Raw genomic sequence first — 12,123 nt, forward strand, 5'->3', positions numbered from 1 at the left:
TTGATTATAAAAACAGGTGACGGAGCCCATGATGTAGATTCAATGACAAAGAAGGTTGTGCTCCCTTCCTAATACAAGAAATGACAATACAATTCTAATATCCTTATTACAGCTAAAGGCAATGCCTAGATTTAGCAATAACACTACAAGAAAGCAGTTTAAGGCGAAGTTTCAACAGTGACAAGGACATAACTTCAAACTCATCTTGGTGGATATTAAATTGTTCCACAGCATAGCAAGAATTTCCGTGGAAATCACTACCTTCTCTCTTTTGTATGACTATTTCTAAATGCAATAGTTTCTGTGAATTCTCTTCACTATGAATGAATCGATACATACCTCAAGAATAAAATGCTGCAAATCCCAACAGAAACGTGCTATTTAACCCAAACTCCAATCAAGTAGCTTGAGTAGCGGCTAGGGTATTCAAATTGCACAATTTGTGTAACATTTTTTCCTCTGTGGTGTTAATAAAAGACCAATCCTGGACATCAATAGTTTCTATTGCATACATACGACTTGATGGTAACTTGAAATGATATAATATCAAGTGGTGAATACAATGTTTATGCCCTGAGCATTACAAAGCATTCTGGGGCAGATTTATGTTAACTGGCGCATCCCCAGGGATGCGCCAGTTAACGTGCGCCACAGTGCGCCACAGCTCCGCCACCCATGGTGCGCCGCATTTATGATGCGGCGCACCATGGGGCAAAAACGGCACAGATGCATAACGCATCTGTGCCGGAAATGTGGCGCATTGCTGGAGTTGCGTCGCAAGCGCGACGCAGCTCCAGCAAGACTCGGGGGTACACCATCTGCACAATGCTGCGTCAAGACCTACGCCTGCATCAAGCAGGCGCAGGGTTTTGACGCAGCATTGCCCTGAAAGTGACTGAGTGAAATCTCATAGATTTCACTCAGCCACTTTCAGGAGGCGTTCCTGCGCAGGAACGGCCCCCTGCGCAGGAACGCCTCCTTATGGCGCAGTGCTTTACGAGGCATCTCCTCCGATGTGAGTAGAACTAAAGGTAAATCATGCATTCAGGGTGAAAACAGTAATGGTGCCAATAAGCAATCTATTTTGCTAAAAACTCAGGATCAAATATCTTGCACCCAGTAGAAAATGACACAAAGTCGTAGTATGCAATGTAATAATTAACCAAAGTAAATTTCAAGAAAACACCCAAGCATAGCAGCTTTTTACATAAAGTAGTTATGTCTACATGGTTTCCATTAGTATAAAGTACTACAGAAACCGCATAGATAAACACACCTCAAGTTGAAACATACTTTTCAGAAATTAGTTGAGGGGTAGCAGTATTATCTAAAGTTGAATTCTTTGCCTTAGAACCTGCTTGTTCATTTGGGATTATCACATCAGTCATCCAATTGTGAAGGTGATCCAAACTACATTTTGTGAAAACCTTCCCACCTGATTCCCAAAAAAGTTACTGTCTGCAGGACCGGCGCTAGGCATGGGCAGCGTGAGCAGCTGCCCAGGGCCCCGCACCAGCATGGGGCCACGCACTGGTGATGTGTCCTGTCAGTTCCCAGGCGATCCATTTCAAAGAAAGGTGTCACCTTTCTTTGAAATGGAGGGACACCCTCCCTTGGCCTCTCATGGATGGTGTCTGGATACATAAGGGAGGGAAACGCTCCCTTCAATTGAAAGGAGACCCATTCACAGACACTGGGGGAGGCCCATTGTCCATCATTTTGGCGCCCCCATAGTTTTAACTTTTAGCCCACAAACAATTCTCACACCTATCGGACTGAAGGTGTGAGAAATGCTTGTGGGCTCAAAGTTAAAACTGTGGGGGTGACAAAATGATGGACAATGGGCCTCCCACAGTGTCTGTGAATGGTCTCCTTGCAAGGGGCCACTTATCTACATTAGAGGGACCTCACACATTTTATTTTAGCCCAGGGCCTCGCAAATCCTAGAACCGGCCCTGACTGTCTGTAATTATTTGGGAGGCTTAGTTATTCCATTATATAGAGGAGCAAAACAAGTCCTGTCCAAGAAGTGAAAAATACGGACCAGAGGGTTGCTTGATTTTGTTATTACAGTAATAGGGATTTCATCATGTCCCATAGTGCCTGAAGATCTAGCTTTAAGAATGAGATCCTTCATGTTTTCAGTTTAAGGTGGTCCATAGTCACATTCAGATTCAAAGGAGGGGTATTCAAATAATAAAGTAAAAGCTGAGTCAGTCGAATTATGGCATAGAACTCAGAAATGTATTTGACCCACTCCTCATCACTATTTAGATTTGGCTTTGATTCATCGCTACTAACACTAGATTCTGCAATGACTTCTAAAACCTTCTGGCATTTTTCGAAGTCACATCCTCTCAAAGTTTTATCCATTTTCGATCTGACTCAAACTTTTTAGAGGCAGTTTATTTATAGCTCTTATCCTTTTACAGAAGGCTAATCATTTTCCCCCCTCACCTTGAAGACATACAGAAATCGTCGTCTAACTAATCGGCTTATTTCCCTAAAGAGTTGTGTTCTTTGAAAGAACCCTTCTCAGTTGACTTATTACTAAAGGTCGTCTGTGCCAAAGGCCTTCTCCCCATAAAGGACTTCATGCAAAATTCATAGTTTACAAACACATTTTGTTCAAACTCATACATATCACTGATGCATATTTTAATCCCATCTCATAAAATTTCTCTGTTTCCTGTTTTCCAAAATTGTACCCATTAGTTGTATTTAAATCCCTTTAGCATCTAAGGCATAGTTTCTGCTAACGAGAGATCAAAGCTAAAGAATAAGACTTTATGGCAACTAAGGGAATTATCAATGATGCTCATATCAGACAATACATCGAAGGCAGAATACGAAGTATTGACATTATTTAATAATTAGATGCCTTTATTACAAGTGGCATTCACAAGAACATCTCTTTCAAGTCTTCCATTTACAAAAAGACACTTGTTCTCACAATAACTCTAAAATTAACAATCCACATTTATCAGCTTTGTCAGTAGCTAGAAATAAGTATAATAGAATATCTAGAGACACCTCTCTTTCAGTTGCTGCATAGGCCGTTTTGAATAATTCGACATTTTTGCATTTAAGTTGCCTAACATAATTATCTGTTGGCACTTCTGCGATTCAAAGATTTTTTATATGAATGATATTCATTTTTTAGCCAAAGCGATATTGTTTGAGTCTGGAGGAATGTATACATTCACCAAAAGCAATTAATGACTCAGCAGCATCATTCCTCGTTATCTTCATTGATCTAAATGTGAAGGGTGGGTAAAATAACATTAAGAGCATGAGTAACTTGTGCTCCAGAAAATAGCCACTAGCATGTACTTTTCCAGATTCATTAGCAGGACAAATAAACAGATATTAATTATCAAGTTGGAGAGCATGTTTCCTGAATATCTGCAGTTAAACAATTTAAAAAGGCCATTCATTTTTAGAATTAATTGAATAACCTTCCATATTCCAGGAAAGGACTCTTATCCCAGTGTTAAATTAATTGGTGTATCATATATTCGAGAGAGTATTTTTCCATAAGAGTCGGATTAACATTTGGCGAACTGGAATTTATTCCATCGTGGTGTAAAATACTGCATTGCCCTGAGGGAGTACCCCCTGGCCAAATTATGAGATGTCGGCTGTCCCAGCAAACATCTCTTGCATTTACAGGAACAAGCACAAATTCTATACTTTGAAAATGTGATTCATTCGCACAAAATGGCAATTATTTTTATTTGCAAAAACAAAATCTGCCCAAAAGCCATGCTATCTTTACCATGGGATTCTTCTCCCATGGCGTGGGTGTCATTTTACAATTTTCATTGTCTCTTAGTGCAAGGTTTTACGTGGCCGTGAGAGCCAGGGAAAACGTGCCATTTGTCCACCCACTTTAAACATTGCAGGTGGACAAATGACAAAACCTCTGATGGGCATTTCTCTTTCTGATGTTGGAGGCGTCTGTCAGTAGCAGAGATGTAGTAGTCTCCGTAGTCGACATAGTGAAGGCCCGCCCATCTTTTAATAAGGTGGGAGGAACATCAGTTTGGCAGAGTGGGTACTGCCAAACTCTAAGAGGAACATTGACAAGGTCTTAACTCCGATTTATCTCCATGTTAACGCATCAAAAGTGGAGAGAGATTTACCACCCCATTCACAAGCTGGTGCAAACAGCAGATATCTCCAGTATTCCCGTGATAACTGCCCCAAAATTTATCTCCACAGTGGACACCACCAACTAACCCTATTGCGATGCAGAGTAGGCATTCCCGTGCAAAAACACAAGAAAAAACCACACCACTTTCACAATGAACTGCCAGATCTGCGATGCGAACCAAAAACAGGTGATAAGCCTTGGTAGCAGCAGGGAATTAACACCTGCCTTTTGCTGGTGTTAAGCAGGACGACTACCTGCAGTATAAAAGGGAGCCCAGCCAAGAGCCACACCTGAAGACCCACAGATGCCATTGAGACAATGATCATGCAATGCCGATACCCCTACGACCTAGCTGGATTCCCTCACGTGTCAGAGACAAACAACTGCACACATGTGTCCCGTGTCCCCTACATACACTGCACACAACTAACACAGCTCAAGGCACAAGCATACCATGAATGGAACACTTTGGGGAAAACATGGCGGCCACCGGCTAGAGTGGTGCGCGCGTCCTGGCAGCTCCTCCGGTGTATCCCTGCATTGCATGGCTTAGACAGAGTTTTTCTAGGGATTTTCCAGCATGGTTTATGGGCGTGCTAACGAAGGTCTGACACCCCCCCCCCCCCTCTGGAGTGAGTGAGAAGTGCTCGGTCTCCAGTTTTTTTTACAAGTGGCATTCACAAGAACATCTCTTTCAAGTCTTCCATTTACAAAAAGACACTTGTTCTCACAATAACTCTAAAATTAACAATCCACATTTATCAGCTTTGACAGTAGCTAGAAATAAGTATAATAGAATATCTAGAGACACCTCTCTTTCAGTTGCTGCATAGGCCGTTTTGAATAATTCGACATTTTTGCATTTAAGTTGCCTAACATAATTATCTGTTGGCACTTCTGCGATTCAAAGATTTTTTATATGAATGATATTCATTTTTTAGCCAAAGCGATATTGTTTGAGTCTGGAGGAATGTATACATTCACCAAAAGCAATTAATGACTCAGCAGCATCATTCCTCGTTATCTTCATTGATCTAAATGTGAAGGGTGGGTAAAATAACATTAAGAGCATGAGTAACTTGTGCTCCAGAAAATAGCCACTAGCATGTACTTTTCCAGATTCATTAGCAGGACAAATAAACAGATATTAATTATCAAGTTGGAGAGCATGTTTCCTGAATATCTGCAGTTAAACAATTTAAAAAGGCCATTCATTTTTAGAATTAATTGAATAACCTTCCATATTCCAGGAAAGGACTCTTATCCCAGTGTTAAATTAATTGGTGTATCATATATTCGAGAGAGTATTTTTCCATAAGAGTCGGATTAACATTTGGCGAACTGGAATTTATTCCATCGTGGTGTAAAATACTGCACTGCCCTGAGGGAGTACCCCCTGGCCAAATTATGAGATGTCGGCTGTCCCAGCAAACATCTCTTGCATTTACAGGAACAAGCACAAATTCTATACTTTGAAAATGTGATTCATTCGCACAAAATGGCAATTATTTTTATTTGCAAAAACAAAATCTGCCCAAAAGCCATGCTATCTTTACCATGGGATTCTTCTCCCATGGCGTGGGTGTCATTTTACAATTTTCATTGTCTCTTAGTGCAAGGTTTTACGTGGCCGTGAGAGCCAGGGAAAACGTGCCATTTGTCCACCCACTTTAAACATTGCAGGTGGACAAATGACAAAACCTCTGATGGGCATTTCTCTTTCTGACGTTGGAGGCGTCTGTCAGTAGCAGAGATGTAGTAGTCTCCGTAGTCGACATAGTGAAGGCCCGCCCATCTTTTAATAAGGTGGGAGGAACATCAGTTTGGCAGAGTGGGTACTGCCAAACTCTAAGAGGAACATTGACAAGGTCTTAACTCCGATTTATCTCCATGTTAACGCATCAAAAGTGGAGAGAGATTTACCACCCCATTCACAAGCTGGTGCAAACAGCAGATATCTCCAGTATTCCCGTGATAACTGCCCCAAAATTTATCTCCACAGTGGACACCACCAACTAACCCTATTGCGATGCAGAGTAGGCATTCCCGTGCAAAAACACAAGAAAAAACCACACCACTTTCACAATGAACTGCCAGATCTGCGATGCGAACCAAAAACAGGTGATAAGCCTTGGTAGCAGCAGGGAATTAACACCTGCCTTTTGCTGGTGTTAAGCAGGACGACTACCTGCAGTATAAAAAGGAGCCCAGCCAAGAGCCACACCTGAAGACCCACAGATGCCATTGAGACAATGATCATGCAATGCCGATACCCCTACGACCTAGCTGGATTCCCTCACGTGTCCGAGACAAACAACTGCACACATGTGTCCCGTGTCCCCTACATACACTGCACACAACTAACACAGCTCAAGGCACAAGCATACCATGAATGGAACACTTTGGGGAAAACATGGCGGCCACCGGCTAGAGTGGTGCGCGCGTCCTGGCAGCTCCTCCGGTGTATCCCTGCATTGCATGGCTTAGACAGAGTTTTTCGAGGGATTTTCCAGCATGGTTTATGGGCGTGCTAACGAAGGTCTGACACCCCCCCCCCCCCCCTCTGGAGTGAGTGAGAAGTGCTCGGTCTCCAGTTTTGAGTGCCGGACCCACGCCGGGTAGACGCCGCTCTTATCTTCGGCCCAGACCTTGATTACCTGCCGTGCTGTGCCGTGCTGCTGCATCCACGGATGTGCTTGTTGATTGAAATTTGCCCCCCCCCCTTCCCGTCTCTCTGTGCCACTGGGGTCGGGCAGTCGTGGAGCTTAGGCGTAGCCGCAGAGCGGCGGCACAGGGGCTCCTGACGCACAGACTGGGCAGCAACAGGGCTGCTGCCAGCTTTCGAAATGTGCCTGACTCCAGCGCACTAGCACTGGCCATCGAGATAACGGAACCCTCCAGCAATCCAGGAAGCTCAGCGCTGGATCCGGACACTGTGAGTAGGGGAGAGGGGGAGGCAGGGGGTGCTGATTTTTGTCCCGCGGATACCAGCTTTACAGTAACGAACAAGAAGCTAACTCCCAAGCAGACCACCAGAGTTCAAGATCAGCGGAAGCAAAGAAAGAATCAGAAAGCTGGTAAAAAACAACAAGTCCCAGAATGCACTGTCAGTGAAGGGAAAAGCCCGGGCAAAGCAGCAGAGAGTGCTAGTGCTACTGGGTCGGCTGAGGGGGTACAAACGAGGGGGGGGGGGCCCTGGGCTCACCAGAAGAGTAATAGCAATAGCAATAGTAAAAACACTAAATACAGTAATGAGGCGGGCAAGGGTGTAAAGGCCAGGGGTCAGAGTAGTACGACAAGGGTGACCCCCTCCCTGCGCTCCTTTTTCAAGGTGTTACCCCAGGTCTTGGACCTGCTGCCAGCCTCAGACTCTCGTGCTTTAACACCAGCATCATCACCTTCAGTAGCATCATTTGCATCATTAGCTACAGCTACATTCGAGTTTGTACCCGTACAGCCCGGGATGGCGGACGTATCTCCCATTCCAGAAGCAGAAGGGGACGTAGGCTCCCAAGAGAAGGCATCAATAGTGTCGGCGGGGGCAGGTAATGCAGGAAGTGCAGCAGGCAAAGCAGCAGAAGCGAGTGAGGAGGCTGAGGAGGTGGGGGCCATCAATGGAAATAGTGTTGGGAATACGCTGGAGGCTCTTGTAGCGTCCATAGCCTCAATGAGGGAGGAGATTAGAAATAATTTTGATGTTTCCAAGGCTAACCAGAATGACATAAGGTCCTCATGTGAGATCTTAGAGAGGAAGGTGGATGGCCTATATGAAAGAACAGTGGAGCTGGAAGGGGCAGTGGGGTTATTGAAATCCAGTCTGGGGATCGCTGAATCTAAAATTCAGAGCCTGAGGCGAGAGGGAGACGCCATGCGGTAGAGGGTCGAATCATTAGAAAATTATTCACAGAGAAATAATGTTCGGCTCTTGAAGATCCCCGAAGGAAAAGAGGGAGGAGATGTAAAGGCATTCGTCATGAAGATACTTAAGGAATCCCTTGACCTTGAAGAGTCAGTGGAGGAGCTTGAGAAGGACATTCAACGGATTCACCGTGACCCCTTCCGTCTAAACCCAGGGAGAACCAAAGCCAGAAAAATATTGGTTAACTTTCTCACCTATTCCCTGAAGGAAAAAAATTTAAACCGGGCCTTAAAGGCAAAGTCATTGAAGGGCCCGGACTTCTCGTTCGAGATACGATCAGACCTGTCAAAGACTACACTGGACAGACAGTGGAGCTAGGCCAGAAAATGGACAAGTTTAGGACTCTCGGGGCCACGGTCCAGATGCGGTTCCCTGCGTTCCTATGCGTGATGTACAATAATAAGATAAATATAGACACAATGGATTCCGTATTAAAGTGACTTGTCCAGCCGGACAGTGGTCAACATGTATTTTTCATAACAAAGTATTTAAAGGAATATCTGAGGAAAATCAGCCCAGAGTACAACCGATGCCCAGGCTGCTGGCGCAAGACGCCTCTTAGTTCCCATCTTGAACAGTTACCAAATAAAGAGACAGGCGCTGGAAGCAGGGACGCCAGAACAGAGTTTTATTTCTCATGAGGAGAGCCTGTCATTTCGGACACGCACACAGTGTCTTCAAGAGGTGCTCTAAAAGTCTTACTGAGGCTTCGTCTTTTATACACAGGTTTATGACGCACAAACATTCCTTATTGCAATAAAGACACTTTGAAGTACGAAAAGGCATGTTTGGAATCCCAGCTTCAGGCCTATTCCCATACCCTTCCTCGGATGTCGTTCCCTCTCCCAAATGTTACAAGTGATTGTAATCTTGCAGCCGGACATTCCAACAGGGCACGAGGGCGAGAGGGGATGGTCAGATCTAAGGGTGGGCAGGCGATAAGATCGGGCTCTTCGGCTGATGTATCACATTTTGTTATGCTGGGCAATAAGGGGGGGTGTATATCCACAAGGCTTGGTCTTATGACTTGGGACCGGGTCGAGAGGCCAGGTGTAGCTGGGAGGGGGGGTCATCAGAAGAGGGGAAGGGTGTTCCTGAGGGGAAATACAGGGGTGTGGGCCAGGCGGGGGGGGTAGGGGGGTGTCACTTCCAGAGTAGGGTCGCGCGGAGGAAGGGTTTTATGGTCTATGCATGGGAGAGCGAGGGGGTTCAATGCGCGGGGGGTGCTGGGGATTTAACAAACGGGCAGCGAGGCCATGGTGCCTAAAATGGCGGTCGCGTACGTGCGTGCATGGGCCTACACTGGCGGGATGATGCAGTCAATGCTTCACGGTATTCGTTCTGCTTACAGAGAGGGGTATGGTGAGCACAAATGCACGCCGCTTATGTATATATACATGGTCATTTTCCACAGTCGCCGCTTTTTAACATAAGTTAGTTCCTTTCCGTGATTATCATAACCGACGGGGTGTACATATAGGCATGTGTGGTCAGTGAAATAGCGTTTGACAATATTGGCGGATTGCGTATAACCATGTGCAGTCGATGCAATAGACGAGATGCAGTACATATGAGGTTACATTTGTTGGGTTATACATACAAGTCTAGAGATCGGTAAACTACTCAGTCGTGGTCAAGCAAAGGAAAGCTCCGACACATTATAGAACCATATTCTGACTTTCTCTCCGGTGGTATCAACGTACAGTAAAAAGTGACCGACAAAACATTTTGAAAGCGATACAAAGTGGTTGAGGGAGGAATTCAGTTCAATACAAGCAATTAGTCAAGGGGGGGGTCTTCGCCTCAGTGTCTTTTTAGCAGCGAGCCATCACTGGTAGGCTCTAGTAGTCCGTCTTCGTCCGTTGGCGCTGTTGAGCACCGGCGGTGGAGCTATAGGTCCAGCTCGGATCCAACCTTACGCGCGGTGGAGCTATAGGTCCAGCTCGGATCCAACCTTACGCGTTGCAGGGTGAGATCTGTCCTCTGCTGTTAGACCCCAGTCCTGTTTCCTAACTAATCGTCTTAGGGGTGCCTCATGCTGGGCACCTGCATTTCTTTCTCCTTCCGTGGCAAAACCCTATTCTACCTAAATGCTGTTCTTCTTTTCTGAGTCAAAATCCATGTGGAAAAAAAGGGGGGGGTTGCTGGATAACCGAGGGAAGAGAGGGCGGAGTGGGATTAGATTTTTGAAGCAAACCAAGGGAGCAAAGGATAACGAGTAGGCAGGCCCATTGATCGGGCTCAGAGGGCGGGGGACTTCTGGCACAAGTGAATCAGCAAAACAGAGGGCTTCAAGGCAGCCCTTCATCCTTTTATTTTCCGTGTTTGAGAGTGGTGCCTCGTTCCGCGTCTCGTTGCTCTGCGGCTCCACCTTTGGTCGAGGTCACATGTGCTTCATGATCTGTGGCCAGGCTGAGCGTCACATCCGATCCCTCTCCTCCGGTGATTGTGTATCCTTGAATGGGTACAAAACAAGCTTTAGAAAACTGGCAGGAGAAGACATTTATACATTTCAATTCCGCCACCTATCCTAAGTAGTTGGGGGATATGTTCATCAGTCATGGTCAGAAGTTATCACTATGGAGTATGTAGGAGGGCATCTCTACTGAATTCGTACGTCTATTTGGCGTTCATTCGTGACGTATATGGAGAGAAGTCAGACTCCTATCGACTGTGTATTCTATCAACCTCAAAATCGAATCCTTTGGTAGAGACTCGCCTTTCTAGTCCAAGTCCTGACAGTCTTACATTTCCCTTCAGGGTCGGCTACTATTGCAAACAGGGGGGGGGGGAATACTATCGTCATGAGAAAGGGACAGATGCTAAACATTCCTTTCTCAGAGAGCGACGGTTAATCAGAGTCATCAATTATACTCTGGGGACAGCTGATATGGAGCTGGGGTCAATCGGGAGAAGCGAGGACGCTTTGGACATCCGTACTTGGGTGCAGAGAGGTGGTACAATCTGTGCATTTGGAGATTGTGTTTCTAACGAACTGAAAAACAGAAAGCCATTGACGTATAGTCCCCCTATAAAAAGGCCAGATTAGGGGACATCAGTCGTCTTACCTGTCCTTTCCTTCTTTGCCAATTCAAGTTCCATCATTTTGCAGAAAGGAGAGGTAGTAATATGGCAAGTTATAATCGTTTTAGTTCCTGTCAATTTTTTTTTTCCGAACCCTTTGTGTTCAAAAACCAATTAGGCTGGTGCCGGCGGGGCACAATGTTACCACACAAAGGAAGAGGGAACAGGGGACCCTCAGAGTGAGAGAGAGAGAGAGAGAGAGAGAGAGAGAGAGAGAGAGAGAGTCGTCCGCATTGTAAACGAGCTATTCGGTACACGTACGACATGGAGAGGGAGAAAGAGAGAGAGAGAGAGAGAGAGAGAGAGAGAGTCGTGTACAATAATAGGCCGTTTGGTGCGCACACAACACAGAACAGTAGGGGTCAAGTTATATAGAAACACAGGCTGAAGGACGACCTAGAACCATACATTACGTACACACGAATTCAGGCGGGGAAGATAGTACATGCATTATATACAAAATCCAAGACAAAACATAGAGCAGTTTCTGGCCACATAGATTTCTGCCTGCATGCTGCGCATTCTTAGTATCCTACTTAGTTCATCTGGGGGCTGAACTTTTTACCTTTTTCTTCTTTCTTATCGTCGGCTGCCTTGTCTGGTGGCGTTTTGGTTGCAAATACTTACACCTTTGACAATTGGTCGGGAATTAACCTGGTCGGGCTAATACTCACGGTGTGATCATTTTTTAGCGAAAGGGTTTCCAGGCTGGGGCAACGGAGGGTGTCAGTCGGGGGAACAATGGGACAGCTTCGAGTTTCATGTCTATGAGGGTGCAAGAAGGAGGTGGTAAATCTTAAACAATGGCAACCTTCCTAGTCTTCAAGGCGGAGGGTACTTGGGTAGACCTCACCCCGGAATATTCCTTAACCTTTCCTTGCTTAGTTAAAGTTTGAATTTACTCAATGGTGCACGTCATTCTTGGTTGCATTATTTGGGGTGCCGGTTGGGGTCATATTTCGTC

The sequence above is a fragment of the Lissotriton vulgaris genome, chromosome 2_1 (genome assembly GCF_964263255.1).
Source record: "Lissotriton vulgaris chromosome 2_1, aLisVul1.2, whole genome shotgun sequence".
Taxonomy (NCBI): Eukaryota; Metazoa; Chordata; class Amphibia; order Caudata; family Salamandridae; genus Lissotriton; species Lissotriton vulgaris.